Below are 14,921 nucleotides of genomic sequence, written 5' to 3'. Positions count from 1 at the left end.
TCCGTAGCTCTTGGTAGAACTCCTTGGATTGATCCTTGTGCTTGATGTTGAGGTGGTGGAGTTTGGAATATCCTTCTGAGATTAGCTACACTTTGTGAATTCTAACTTGTAGATGCTTCTTTATTTCCTCGCCTAGGCTTTGGATCAAAACTCAACTCTTGCAATTTGTGTTCTCCTAGGGTGAATCTCAAGGATCTTCAATGTACATCGGGTGAGGATGAATTAATGTTCTCCAGTATGTGAAACTTCTATAAAAAAATTTGTCAAGGCCCTCCTTCTAGCACTAGTTTATGTTGATATGTGTTTTATGACCCACCAAACAGTAGAACAAAATACCAAAATATCTTATCCTTTCTTGAATAAAGTCTTATGTATGATAAAAGATTGCTAGAAGACCATACGATGACTTCAAGGTTCCTTTAATGTCAGGTCTTGACTGTGGATAAGATCAGTGGTTGATGTGATTTGCTGATGATCACAAGGGGCCTTACGTGTTTATTTAAATTCATTTCGAGCCATACTGGATGTGGGGAGCTATCTTAAGGTTTTGTAATGAAGTACTTTTTTGGAGTTTTCACAAAATATGCAAAAATTAAATAGGATAGGGTTCAGGAATTCTATTCTAATCCTAAGGGTCCTCAATTTATCGAGCTCTGCTTCACCAAGTTATACTACAACTACGTGTGAACTAGTGCAAACTTCAAAGGTTATGCCAAAGATTTTTCATACCACTGCATATGCCATCATAACGAACAATGTATATGAATGATAGAAGTTAAGCATATGCATGAAGGGATTTAGGCTAACTTTGCACAACGAGTTAGAATCACTAAAACGTCAAAAGTATGAACCAAAGAAATTCATCAATACACCATCATATTCTTCATTGTAATCAGCACACATTAACTACGCTAAACTTAATACACATTAAGTATTCACCAAGCTCCAATGAAAACTTTATTATCTCAGTAGCTCATAGCAACAATCTCATAAAAATCCCCCCTTACAAATGAGAAATGAGGCCTTTATATAGGTCCTCAATTACAACAGGCGGCTTGGATGATCACAATAATCGATGGCCAAGATCGTGCCACATCAGCCCTAATTAGGGTTTGGGCAAAGGAAAGGAATCTACATTAATGCAACAAGGAATCCACTACTGTAGAGGGTAATATATGCCCACTATGCATTAAATGCATCTATCCTTGATTCCCCTGCCTGAAGGATCGAAATTGATCTAACATTGTTTCCAACTCCTCTGTACTGATGCTTGGTGCGGATTCTTGCTTGAATTCTAGAATTGCAATTGCTCTTTCTTCTTTTCCCAAGCTTTCATCCCAATTTGGTAGCAAGTCCTTAGTAGTGTGCATTGTATTCAAGAACATCAAGAAGTTCTGAAAATCATCTCTTTCGTAGACATTTAGTTAAAAGAATTCCTCTAACTTGACTTTCAGATTATCAATTCTCGTTTTTTCTTCCACCAATCTTTGCGATAACAAGGATGCAACTACGTTGAATATTCCTTGCTTGATGTTGTCAACAATCTTCTTCCATCGAGTGGATTCCTTGGTGAAGCTCTTACACATTTCCTTAGCTATGATCACTACACTGTACCATCAAATAAAATCATAGACATCCCCCTCGTTTATAACTTGACCATCGATCAATTCTTGCTTTGGGGTCTCCATCAGATGCTGAATGTTAGCAATCACCTCTTATTGGTAAATATGCTCATCCACCCATGATTCCTCCATGCACTCGATCCTGGAGAGTGCAGCTAATGCCCTATTGTGTACTTGCACTAATTCTTCTGCATGTTTGAAGGCTACCTCTTGAATTCCTTCGACCCAAACCTTTACACCTTGAGCAATCCGCTTGATTCTGTCAATACCACCTACAACTTCAATGGAAACCCTTGTTGGAAGGACAAATGATGGACCTTCTTCTCTTAATAGATAAGGCAAGTCATTGATGTACTCACATAAGACCCTAATTTCTCTAATCTATTTTTCGTACCCTTCTTCCACTTTCTTCAGCCTATTCTTCAAAGCCTGTGTAGAGTTATCAAATTCTTATAATATTTGCTCTCAGGAGGCCCGACCAAGATTTATTTCTGTAACTTGATATTCATCTGGAGCAATCTGGTTTTTGCCTTTGTCAACTGTGGGAGTCGCAATCTACAAGATTTTGGATCCTAATTCTCCTCTGATGAATTTAGTATATCTTTTTGCTTTCCCTTGCTCTTCTGATCGGTCCAAAATTTCTTGTAATTCAATTGTCTTATCAACCTCCCTTTGTTGACGCAATTGAATTCGTTGCCTAAACCATTCCGAAGTGGGTATACGTTGGTCTCTCAGAATCACCAATTGCTCTTTCCTTTGGACTGCTCGAATGTCAATCTCCTCTTCACCTCCTGGACTATCCACTATAACTTCAAGAACTATGGCTTCAACATTTGGAAGATGTATTGCTACTGCTGGAGTTTCTTCCTCTAGTGTACCATCTCCATCATTAATCATTTCTCGCTCTAAGATTGTAGCGAGACTTTCCTCTATAGCGATATCTTGATCTCTCCCTCTTTCTTGCATGGATTTTTCATAGGCATTTATACTTAGTCTATCATGAATTGGCCTATCCAAATTTTCTTCTCGCTCAAATATCCTTATACTCGTCCCTGCATCCTGCCTTTCAAATTTTTCTATCTCTTGAACACTTAGAGTTTGACTCGGAGAAGAGGGAGCATTTCCATGTTTCTGCTTCTTATTTTGAGGTTCCTGGATGACTTCCTCAATCCTAGGACACTTTTCTCGAGGCACCTCTTTCCCTTTCTTGGTTCCTACATCCTCAGATGGAGTACCTCTTTCCTCAACAATCCCTTCGAATATTTGTCTTGATCTGTCATCCCTAAATGGTCTATGACCAAACAACCTATATGTGAATCCATTAGTTGATGCAACTAATTTTTCAAGCTTATGCTCAATCCACCACTTTGTAAAATCCAAGAATGGCTTTGAAAGAGCTTCTAGATCCGTAACTTCTTCCCTCTTCGAATCATATGGTTGAGCTATCATTTCTGGATTGAATCCCTTTCACATCACGTTTGGGTCCTCCACCAGTTGATCAGGAACCTTGAATATGTTGCATGTTCTAATAATGTTCAACAATAATCTTGAATGTGTCTTCTTTCTAATCTCATTCTCATCTACCGCATCTGCCCAAAAGTCTTCAAGGTGAACTTTGTGTTGGTACCTTGATCCTCCTACTGATGAGATCTTGTTGTAAGGATCAAAATCATTCCTCTTCAAATAAAGCAGAACACGGAAGAAGTGGAGCTCATCTGATGATCTCTTTGCAGCCTTTACATCGACATACCTCAGTTTTCCCTTTTCCTATGGAAATTTGGAACTGTAATCCCAACTTCTTCTTCCCTTGCTGAATCTTGTCATAGGTTGTAAGTTGTCGAGTAAGCTCTAACAAGACCATCTTGTCCATTGGGTAGCTAGGAAGTTTGTATGGCTCCATGGAGAATCCCTGAACTTGAATGTATGAAAAGGTGGGAAACTGAATGAATCAAGCGCCATATTCTTTGACCAACTTCATCGCACCCACTGACAATCTCATATTTAGCCTCTTTTGTGATGTTCTTACTATGCACATGGCAAATATATCATTAACCCTTGTGTAATCATCCTTTGAATATAAATGCAACTATGGGTAGCATTTATGGACTTTAAGGGGTTGGGTTCCACTTCGAATCGATCCTTTGTATCGTAGTCCATCATAATTCATTCTTTGTGCTAGTATGTAGACAACATACAAGCTCATGTAAAATTTCCTTGTATGCTCTAGATTCATCAACTATTCATTTAGATTATCACTTATGAGCCCAGCCCAATCTATTCTGTCACCTTCCTCCATCACCTGCTCAACAAAATACCACATCCAAGATTCAAATCTATAAGAATGAGGCATGCCAAATATGCAACTCAACATCATGATCATGTCACTATATTCCCTCTACAAGTCGAACCATACTATTTCCTTACAAATCTTGGAATGATGTGATCTATTCTTTTTCAACCATTTTTTGTTGATTATTTCTTCATAGAAATGGACTCCAGAGGTGTAGATTCTCAGTGCTTGCTCCTGTGTTTTTGTGACCATCCTTGGGTAAGAAGGAATTCCAAATGTTTCAAACATGGATGCCGAAGAAAAACCTGCCAGAATATTTTGCTCAGAATCCCTGATGGTTCTGCCCTAGGATTGTAGTGTTTGGCACATTCCACAATTAATTCTGGATGCTGAAAAGGAGGGAAACCAGCTGCAACAAAAATTCCACTTCTTACAATTCTTGTGGCTAGTTGTGTTGGGTGATGGTCACTATATCCAAGCATTCTCCAGTTAAAATCTTTCAAATCGAGGCCGTCAAGGCTTGTATCTCTAATTTCTGCCCACTTTGACATAATTTTGGATTCAAGATAAAATCCTCTCCTTTCATTCTTTATCAATTGTCTGAGCGTTTCTCCTATTCCCCTGGGTTTTACCATTCTTCTTTCTTGCAAAATAGAAAATGTCCACACGAAAGACTATGCAGAGAGGGTATAAAAAGGAGATACAACTTGTCCAAAAGACGAAGATTTTGGATTTCCATATTCCTCTCATGATTCCCTATTCAATATTTCCACAAGAAACGTGCAATTTTCCCTAACTCACTCAAAAGGTTCCTTTCTAATAAGATTCAAAATCCTCTACTGCTAATTTCTAGAAAACTCCTCAATGATTTCAGAAATTTCCCAAAAAATCTTCTTTATGAAATCCTTGAATTTCACTCATATTCTCAATTTGCTCTTCAAATTTCTGTGTAAGAAGGAATAAATGAGAGGGTTTCTTATATAAATCATCCCTCAAAAAAAATGTCTTTAAAGTTGTAGGCTAAAATTAGGTAGTTGCTTTACTTAGCCATTAAGGTTTCCATCTTTTCTGCCACTTGGCTCTTTTTATTGTTTGTTTCAAAAAGTTGTCATTAGTGATGCTTTCAGCTTCAAGATGAAACTAAGTAGTCCTTTATCCCATTTTGATTTTTTAAAATTTTTTATTAACTAAATATCAATTAAATTTAATATTTAATTAATTTCCATGTTTTAATGAAACAAAACAAATTTCTTTCCCACTTTTCTGCAATATTTATTTTTTGGATTATTATTTAAAACAACCAAATTAAATATCAATAAAACTAATATTTAATTTTCCATGATAAATCCCAAAAATCTCCTTAGAAAATCTTTTTTATTTTTAATCCAACTTTTCCATTCATGAAGAATTTTCCATTCTTTTGCTTTTTTATTTCAATCGATTTTCTTTTCAAATTTGGGATTTTTCTCAAATTTCCCAATATTTCAACATTTCATGATTTTTTATACTTTTGGGATTTTTCATAAGATTTTGGATTTTCATCCTCTAGAATTTTGAATTTTTGCGAAATTTTGGATTCCAAACTTTATTTTTCTTCCCTTTGGAATTTTTTGGGACATCTTGGATTTTCACACTTTCCATGTATTAACGAATTTTCACATTTTTCAATTTTCTGAATTTTTGGGTGATTTTTTTTTTTTTTTTTTAGAATTATTTCAAGTTTTCCAAATATTAACGATTTCTCTGAAACATTTCTCGCCCTTTGGGATTTGAGTTCGTCAAGGACTCCACTCCATATATATATTTTAAAAATGAATCACAATTTTTCCTCCATAATGTGCGGAGAGAAAGATTTTCCAAACTCATATGGGTTTTATCCATGTTAAAATAAATTAAAATCCTCCATTATGTGAAAAGTGCACTCAATGAAAGGTGTGCGTCGCAATTTTAATACGGCTATGGATTATTTGTCCATGGGAGACATTCCACGGCCAACCCAAATGTGCATTCCAGAATTTGCGGGAAGTGGGATTTTTGTCAGACAAAGGATTTTGTCCTTCACAAATAAATTCCACACTATTATGCCATGGTATGTGGAAGGCGCATTTTTAAGGCAAACAAGGATTTTGAATTTCACCATTCCCTGCGGATGGTTGACTTGCGCTTTGCCAAACAAGGAAATCCACGGTGGAGGCTTAGTTCAAAAAGCGGGGGTCCCAAGCATGGGTGATGGTGACTCTTGGTCACAACATTGGGAGGTGCAACTACCTATATCATTGTTTAAAGATTGTTTGCTTCTAGTCTTGAGGTTTGTGTTGGATGTTCACTTGGATTTTTGGCGTATCTAGAGTATGTTTCCTTGTGATTTCTGCTTTACTATGGATGCATGGATATGGTGTTTTGGATGATGATTAGTATGTGTGTGTGTACGTGTTTGGTCACTGATAGGTTTGTGCAATTTAGGACATTTTTGACATGCACATATTTTATGGTTATATTTTTAAGATCATTTTTAGTTTTTAGTATAACGATATGCGAGGTATGTTGATCCTCCTTATGCTTATTGATGCTCTCGAGCGTTTTCTCCTTGAATTTGGTCATTCTATTACTCCCTGTTGTTGAGGTTTTTCGTTAGTTTTGTCTCTTGTTAAGCGTTTTGGGGTGGTTATCCTTTTGGTGTCGCATGGGAGAGCAATGTCTCATGCAACAGTGCAATATCTCGAGCCATAAAAGAAATCTATCGACTAGCAGAGAAAAGCTTTGTATAAGCTTTTGATGTTTCGCATGAGCCCGGAAAGGTATCTCGCCTAACTCGTGGGGAATGCTCACACAAGAGCTAATCCTGGCTCGCACGAGCTTTCAGGTTGTTTTGTTGCATGGCAAACAATAAGTGTTTTTATGCACTTTGAAAAAAATGCAATTTGTACTTTTGGATACCCTTTTGGAATTTCTTTCTCCCCAAACCTTGAGAATTTGTCTATTGGGCATTTGGGATGCTAATGTGATGACATCTCTTCATTATGGTGCTTTAGCTTGGTTAATGATTTTATACGGATTAATCACTTAGGAACTTTAGATTTGGACTTCAAAATGAACCACGTTTATACTATTAGATTATATCTTGAGATGAACCTCATATGATTAATTCATGTAGAAGGAATGAATCTATTAGTAAGTGATGAGCAATTGGAGATCTTTGGTTGGTTGGCTAGTTAAGCCTTCCATTGCAATATCTTTTATGTTTGTAGTTGCATGTATCTATGCTTTATCTATTAAAAATTTTGACTTTGTTTATCCTTGTTTCCAAGGATCTTTGGGTGGTGCATTACAAATAGCATTAAGAGGAGTATCCATAAGATATTGAGAATGCAAAACTTGATGAGGATCAAGTTGTGCCCCTAACATCTATTAGGGAATCTCACTACCAAAACCATGGAATGAAATAATTGGGTTTTATCTAACACAAACATTACTTATGGTTTTTTTCACAAATTCATTAGGACCTCATAATTAGCCTGTGGTGGATGATCCAATGCCATCCATCACTACCAAAAAATCCTAGCTAATACTAGATGCATACACCACCTAATAGACATTCTTTTTTTCTTTTTTTTTGGTGAAATCAACTCATTGGTGATAGGGTAAATGAAGAGTGGAATTAGATGAGCTTTGTTAATTAAGGTTAAAATATTTTGTTGTAGGAGATTCCATCTGAATTAAATTGTCTCCTCTCTCATCTTCAAAAAATAACTATCTAGGTCAACATCAATAGACCTAATAACATCTACGATGGTTTGCATCGAGATGTAAAATGCACTAGATTAAGTGTCATGAATAGTTTATTCTATGGATGACACATATATTTACTTGGATGGATTCTATGTTATCATCAATCCTATTTCATAAGTAAGCCTCATTATATCCAATGGGTAGAGATGGAGGAGGTCGGGTTGGGGAATTATGCTACTAATCAATATCAAATTGACCTACTATAAAGATAAACATGCACTATATTTGTTAAAAAGAATTATGTCAATAGGCCCTTGGTATACTGTGAAGTTGAAAGGTTCTTAAAGAGTCCACTTGAGATTAAGTCTCATAGAGTGTGTCTCTAACATTAAAAATGGATGAGGTTGGAATCAAGCCTCAGGCAAATTCGACAGAATGGATACCCTTAGTTCTTGGGTCTTAGCTGAAGAGATTTAGTCATAAGGCTTGCACTCCTGTATCGGGTAGCTACAAATATTTTGTGGAGGACATCCATAAAATAAAAATTAAAAAAACAAGAAATGCATTTTAAAAACTTGATACTATACATGTTGAAAAAAAATGTAAGAATACATATTGATTAAACTATGTGACATTTAAAAGAAAGTTTAGGATACATGTATGTAAATTATTCGAATTTACATAGCATGTATGAATTTTTAAACTTGAGAAGTAACTACAATTTTCAAATGCATGCATACTAACTGATTATAAATGATGCAATAGATAATTGATAGATAAAATATTCAAGGAGAGAGTACAAACTTTAATAAAGATGGTAGATTCTAAATGATATCTATTATGCAATATTATAATTAGGATCTATGGTTTAAGTTCCAAAGTAAAATAGGAGCTCAAAAGGTCATGAGAGTTCACATATCTTAAGGGGTCATAATGTGATGGCTTAAGCGAAGAAGCACTTGATCGATCTATCAAATTGCATGCAATGAATGTGATCAAAGTATGTATCATATGATCACGCTAGATATATATAATTAGGATCTATAGTTTAAGGTCCTAGATATAATGAGAGGTTAAGGGGTTAGGAGAGTTCATGTATTAAGGATTACTAATAAGATGGATCAAGAAGAGAAGCACTTGATTAATCTAAAACTCTATGTGATGAGAGCGAACAAAGTACGTATTGTGTGATCACATTAGATAGATATAAATAGGATATGTGTTAAATGTCTTAGGTAAAAATAAGAGCTTAAGGGGTCACCAAAATTCATATGCATTAAGGGATTTGAATGTCTTAAGGGGGGAAGTGCTTGATCAATCTATGAAACTAAAAGTGATGAATGTAATCAAAGTATGTATCATGTGATCACATTAGGTATATTTAATTAGGATCTATAATTTTAGGTCCTAGGTACAAGGACAGCTTAATGGATCATGAGAGTTTATATTTAAGGGGTCCCAATAATATGGCTTAAGGGGATAAGCACCTAATCAATCTATCAGAATACATCCAATGAATATGAATACATTAGATAGCTATAATTGTGATTTGTTATTTAAGGTTTGAGGTAAAATAAGATCTTAACTAGTCATGATAGTTCATGTCTTACAAGGTCCTAATAAGATAGCTAAAGGGAGAAGCAATTGGTCAATCTCACAATCTATATGAGAAATGTTATTAAAATATGTATCATTCGATCAGACTTGATAGATATAATTAGGATCTATGGTTTACACTCCAACATAAAATTAGAGCTTAAGGGGTCACGAGAGTTTGTGTCTTAAGGAGTCTCAATAGGACGACTTAAAGGAAGAAGCAATTGACCAATCTATCAAACTATGTGTCAAGAATATGGTCAAAAAATGTATCATGTGATCACATTAAACATATATAACTAGGATCCATGTTTTAAGCTCCTAGGTAAAATGAGAGCTTATGGGTTTCTAATAGGATGGCTTAAGGGAAGAGGCAATTGATTAAATCTATCAAACTATATGTGATGAATTTGATCAAAGTATGTATCATGTGATCACATCAAATAAATATAATTAGTATCTATGATTTAAGTTCCTTACACATAAGAGTACAAAGATTTATGGATTGAGATATGACTACAACATATATGACTAACAAAATGAAATATTTGTAACAAACTTTTTACCAATTAAATAAGTATGTCCTTTATATATTTCTCAATTTCAATGAAAATCATATAAGTCACCATAAATATACTTCATATTTCAAAAAATATATTACAAGTACGAAGCAAGGATACATAATTTGAACGACTCCTAAGTATCTTCATCTAATAAACTTATCCTAATTATTTTTTAATATTCATCCTTATTTTCTAATTTATCTAATAAATTTACCTTTATTTGTTATTCATATTTTGACTTTGAAAACATATCTAGATTTTTGTTAAAACTCTATTTATAAATTTTTTACTCTATCAAAATACAACACATGATATAAAATATTAATAAAAAAATAACTCAAAAATTAATATATTAGATAAGTAATTTGAAAACCATCAAAATGAAGGTTGCTCCTCAAAGAGACATTACAACTATAACTTTGAAGTGAGCGAGTGATCTTAAACTTACCAACACAACTTCATTTGGATCTTCCGCCGCCTTTTGAAGTTCTTCCACCTCCTTTTGAAGGTTATCACAAAAATCTGTTGCACGAAAAGAAGGAAAAATATATATATTCATAAACACAAAAAGAGGTAAAAACAACAATAATTCAAAACTAACGGATGCAGTCCATAAACAAAATGAACGAGAAGTACAATTTGATTCACACACAACAACCATAGAAAATATACAGAAAAAATTCATGTCATTTTAACCAAATAAGAGCACTTATTGTGGTCCCTTTGGAGGCTTGCCTGCCACTCAATAGAAAACAGCAAAGAAACTATTTTTTTATTCTTCTTTCGGTACGCCAAAAAGCATTCGAACTTTGAAGCCGCTCGCAGAATTTTCATTGCTAAAGCAGGACGGTTGCTTTCAACAAAACCTAGACTGAAAATAAAAGGCAACACAGCTTCCTGCAATTTCTCAACTTCATAATCTACAGCAAGCTCGAAAACTCCACGAATATCTCTACTCACATTAATTTCCAGAAATCTCTCACACATGGCCGTCAAAAGAGGCAGATCATACTTAACAGAAGCCCTGTAAAGTGCAACGCTATGACATTCCAAGCTTCTCTGATTTACACTGCCGGAATACAGAAATCAATTAATGGACGCAATTCTCCCGCAGTCATATCTCCTATTTTAACTTTGCCGCTAACAGACTTGGACATTCCTGCCCTCAGCATTGCCTTGAATACTTTGGACTTCCCTGCCTGCCGAAAATTGGCATTTAGATAAAACATTTAACAGAGCAAAAAAATTAGGGCTTTTACACAGTGCGGGTTTATAACATACCAGAACGGCTTTATGTGCCTTTACAGTTCCTCCATCGCTTCCTTCCAATGTGAAATCCGCAAAAGGTTCAAGAAATATATCTTCGTCCAATTTTGGAGAAAAGCATGGTCAGGGAGGATTTTCTTAGCTTTGTCACACTCCTCACAGTAAAGAAAGTGTGCGACATTAACATTAGGCCTAATAAACCCTAATTCGATACCGCATGATTTGCAGAAAAGAATGCAATTTACTTGTAAATGTGTCATTTGTAGCGTTTAAAAAATAAGAGCAATCATACGAGGAGTAAAGCTGACTGCGAAATCATGGATTTGTTCACTACGGTAGGGTTTTGAGGGAGGAAAACGGAGAACAGAGGTCAGCAGCTGATGACAATGAAGAGCGGCGAATGACGAAAAACAGAACGCGCTAGGGAAATGGAGTAAGGGTTTATATTGAATGATTCTAGCAACAAAAGTTTTCCTTATTTTAATATGTAGGGTGGGAAAAGTAATGGGTAATGGGCGTGCTTTGAGGTAGTTAAATGGTGGAGAAGTCATAAGTTTAAATCTTAGGGGGTGTCTTGAGTTAGTAGGTGGTGGAGAGGTCACAAGTTTCGATTTTAAATGGACTTTGAGTACACGCTAAAGAGTTATGTTCCTCTAACAAATATTGAGAATCAATTATTATCATACATAAGTTTTCCCTATTTTACCAATAATATATGATGGAATAAGTGTCATTTGACAAAATATAATTTTAAAGTAGCCTTAATGATGGGATTATAATTGATTTGGAATCCAACTCAAGCATGAACAAAGAGATGTGATATTAAGAAAGTGGGGAAGATAAATGAGATCTTTGCATTTTCTTTTGTGACAATAGTACTCACACTTGTTGATTTATTATCTAATATTTTTGACAACATTGTATCTATAGTTGTGGCTTTAAAGATATTTTTGCTAATGATGACTATCCATAATTCAATGAAATGGGTCCCTTATTTTAAAAAGCAACCAATCGTGTGATGTCACATAAACTGCACAAGTATGGGTGTCCCTAATGCACTACGATTGGTCTTACTTTTTTTAGGTTGTTAAGAGACCTTGCTAAAAATAATGTTGATATGGCATCACCTTTGATGGTGTGGTCGTGATATCTTAGTTATAAGAAAATGATTTGCCAAGTAGGGGAGAGGACCTAGTACCTGAGCATATTCCAATAGTTGTTATAGGAGTTGTTAACTTAATACCTACACTTGCTAATTTAATATCCAACATTTTTGACAAGATTGTACCAATAGTTGTGACTTTAAATTTGTTTTTGCTAATGAAACTACCCATAATTGAATGAAATGTGTCCCTTTTCCCAAAAAACAACCAATAGTGTGATGCCACATCAGCTACACAAGTATGGGGGTCTCTAATGCACTACAATTGGTCTCATTTTTTTTGGGGGCTTTTTTGGACACCTTGGCAAAAAGCATGCTGATGTGGCATCATATTTGATGATGTGGCTCTGAAACCTTAGTTATAAGCAGGGGACTTGCCAAGTAAGCTGTTGTAAAAAAATGAGAGTGATTTGAAATTTTCACATAGGATTTTGAGAAGCATGAAGTTAGGGTGCCCAACTACTAGGTCCTCTCCCCTAAGTAATTATACAAAAATGACCTTAATTAAAGCTTGCATGGAAAATTTTGAGAAGTGTTAAGTCAGAGTGCTCAACTAGTGGGTCCTCTCCCCTAGGCCTAAAGTATACATCATATTAAAGTAAGGTATATTTTATAAAAGGTTTCATGTCATAAATTTGGGAAGAAAGCAATTACCTTCCTCCTACTGATACAAAAAAATTCCTTTAACTAGAAGATAAGAAGAGGGTGAAGTATAATACATTTAGCAAAAAAATTGTTATATGAAGTATGAACACACGATCATGAAGGTTATACAAGTTACTACAGTGATAATATTTCACAGATAAATGACTTGAAATATACCCTAGGATCAATCAATAGAGTCAAAATCTTAAATTTGATGAGGATAAAATCGTGAAGATTGCAAATCGTCAAGGGTCTAACATTTTATGAAAACTTATCTTAATCTGCTTAATATTTGCAACAATAATATTTGGGTTCAAACAAACAAATCAAACCCCAGGAGATGGTGTGCTTACTAAAAAATAAATGAATGTGTAGCACCTAATATTTTTGTCACGAGTAAAAGCCAAATATAGATATAATTACTAAATTGTTTATTATTAAAATAATAATTGAATTGCATTCAAATTGTACTATAATATCAATAATTACAATATCAGCAAACACACAATCATGCAAATAGTAATGTCAAAATGAGACAATATAATACAAGTAGAATCCACGACCAATGAAGCTCAAATGTGAACTTTGTATGAAAGTTCCATTTATATTTTCTATAATTTTCATATGAAGTCTCGGGTACACTTGAACACAAGGCTCAAGATGGATTTTGAAAGGAACTTCGATCAAGCGCGTAGTGGACCTAAATGAAGACATTCACTCTTTAACACAAATTAATTTAGCCACTAGAAATAGTCATGCAATTTATTTTAAACAATGATTATGGGTAGGAAAATCCATCTTTTAAAACATATGTCACTATAACAAACTATTAATAACATTGTAACATTTTTTAGAATATACAAAGAGACTAAAAATAAGGGAAACTAAATCAAAATGAGTTGAGGATGAAAGGCTTAGAAATGCAACAAATTCATACTATGCTACATGGTGTCAAGGGTTGAGTAATGAACATGATAGTAAAGATATGCATTAAATTCCCACGAGTATGATGGAGTGGTGGACAAAGGAAGGAAGGCATGATGAGATTTTTTTTTTTGGAATGCTATAAGAAATAAGGAAGGAAATAAATACTCATGAACCAAAACACATAACAAAATATTACAAGAGAGAAATAAGAAAATAACTAATATGTGTAAGCTTAGGTTGGTAAGAAAGACACAATAAGTTTGCCATATTTAAAAGCATATAAAAGAAAATGTAATTACAGATGTTCTAATACTTGACAAGCCTTCACAAACATCACCCATCAAAAATATTTCCATCATATTAAAATAATGATTTTATGTTTCTATTTCTTGGCTTCATATCCCAAATATTTAAGATTGCTTGGTTAATTTTCCATCATCATCAATCAAGAACCACTCGTCTAAAAGGATTCTATATTTTTTCCTAGAACCCCTTTGAGGAATGAAACATGAAATGCATTATGTATCTTTCTTCCCTCTGTCAACACTAATTCATATGAAGATTTGTTAATTCTCCTTAATATTTTGTAAGGATAAGAGAAAGATTGTTGAGCTTCTCCAACTTACTTTCTTTCAAGAAGTATTACTTATATAGTTTTATCCTTAAAAAAAACCTTATGTTGATCTTGAATGCTTTCTTGATTACGTCGAAGTCTATGTAATGCCAATATTTTTTCTTTATGAAAACCAACTATCGTTCCTTTTTATCAACACAAAGTCTTGCATGTAAAATTGACATTTAAATACTTGAAAATTAATCAAACATTTTCTAGTTCATTCTAACCCAAAGTTTCATACATAATACTACGAGGAGATTCCTAATTATTTAAAGAAATAATTTGTTAATCACCATACTCGCTTATATATTGCATGAACTATTTGACCTTATCCACTAAATCACATACCTTGAAATACCAAAGTGGAGCATTTTCTAACCCAATCCAATTGTTTCCTAATAGTCAACCTTATTGTCAACCAACAATATGTTATAACTTCATAAAATGATCTATTAGGGACCTAAACAAGTGCAAAAGAGCTTCACTTGGTAAGAACAAGCTCTAT

General features: G+C 34.3%; 1 long non-coding RNA gene and 1 pseudogene across 2 annotated transcripts in view; both read right to left on the bottom strand.

Moving 5' to 3' along the window:
- Positions 1 to 10,319, bottom strand: part of LOC149561189 (uncharacterized) — a 52,291-nt gene extending 41,972 nt beyond the window's left edge. Inside the window, exon 1 of the long non-coding RNA XR_016363409.1 lies at positions 10,249 to 10,319. This is a non-coding gene — a long non-coding RNA (uncharacterized LOC149561189). The remainder of the gene's footprint in view (positions 1 to 10,248) is intronic.
- Positions 10,320 to 10,481: 162 nt separating this feature from the next.
- LOC149561188 (BTB/POZ domain-containing protein At1g01640-like) lies at positions 10,482 to 11,499 on the bottom strand (annotated as a pseudogene). The gene is made up of 2 exons (XR_016364236.1): positions 11,082 to 11,499; positions 10,482 to 10,999 (listed from the first exon to the last, which is right to left on the bottom strand). The product of XR_016364236.1 is annotated as a BTB/POZ domain-containing protein At1g01640-like (transcript).
- Positions 11,500 to 14,921: the final 3,422 nt, after the last annotated feature.

Source organism: Cupressus sempervirens, chromosome 4, assembly GCF_028749045.1.
Source record: "Cupressus sempervirens isolate cs-2001-9-10 chromosome 4, ASM2874904v1, whole genome shotgun sequence".
Classification (NCBI taxonomy): Eukaryota; Viridiplantae; Streptophyta; class Pinopsida; order Cupressales; family Cupressaceae; genus Cupressus; species Cupressus sempervirens.
Note: the sequence above shows the minus strand (reverse complement) of the source record. Positions and strands in the feature narration are given on the sequence as shown.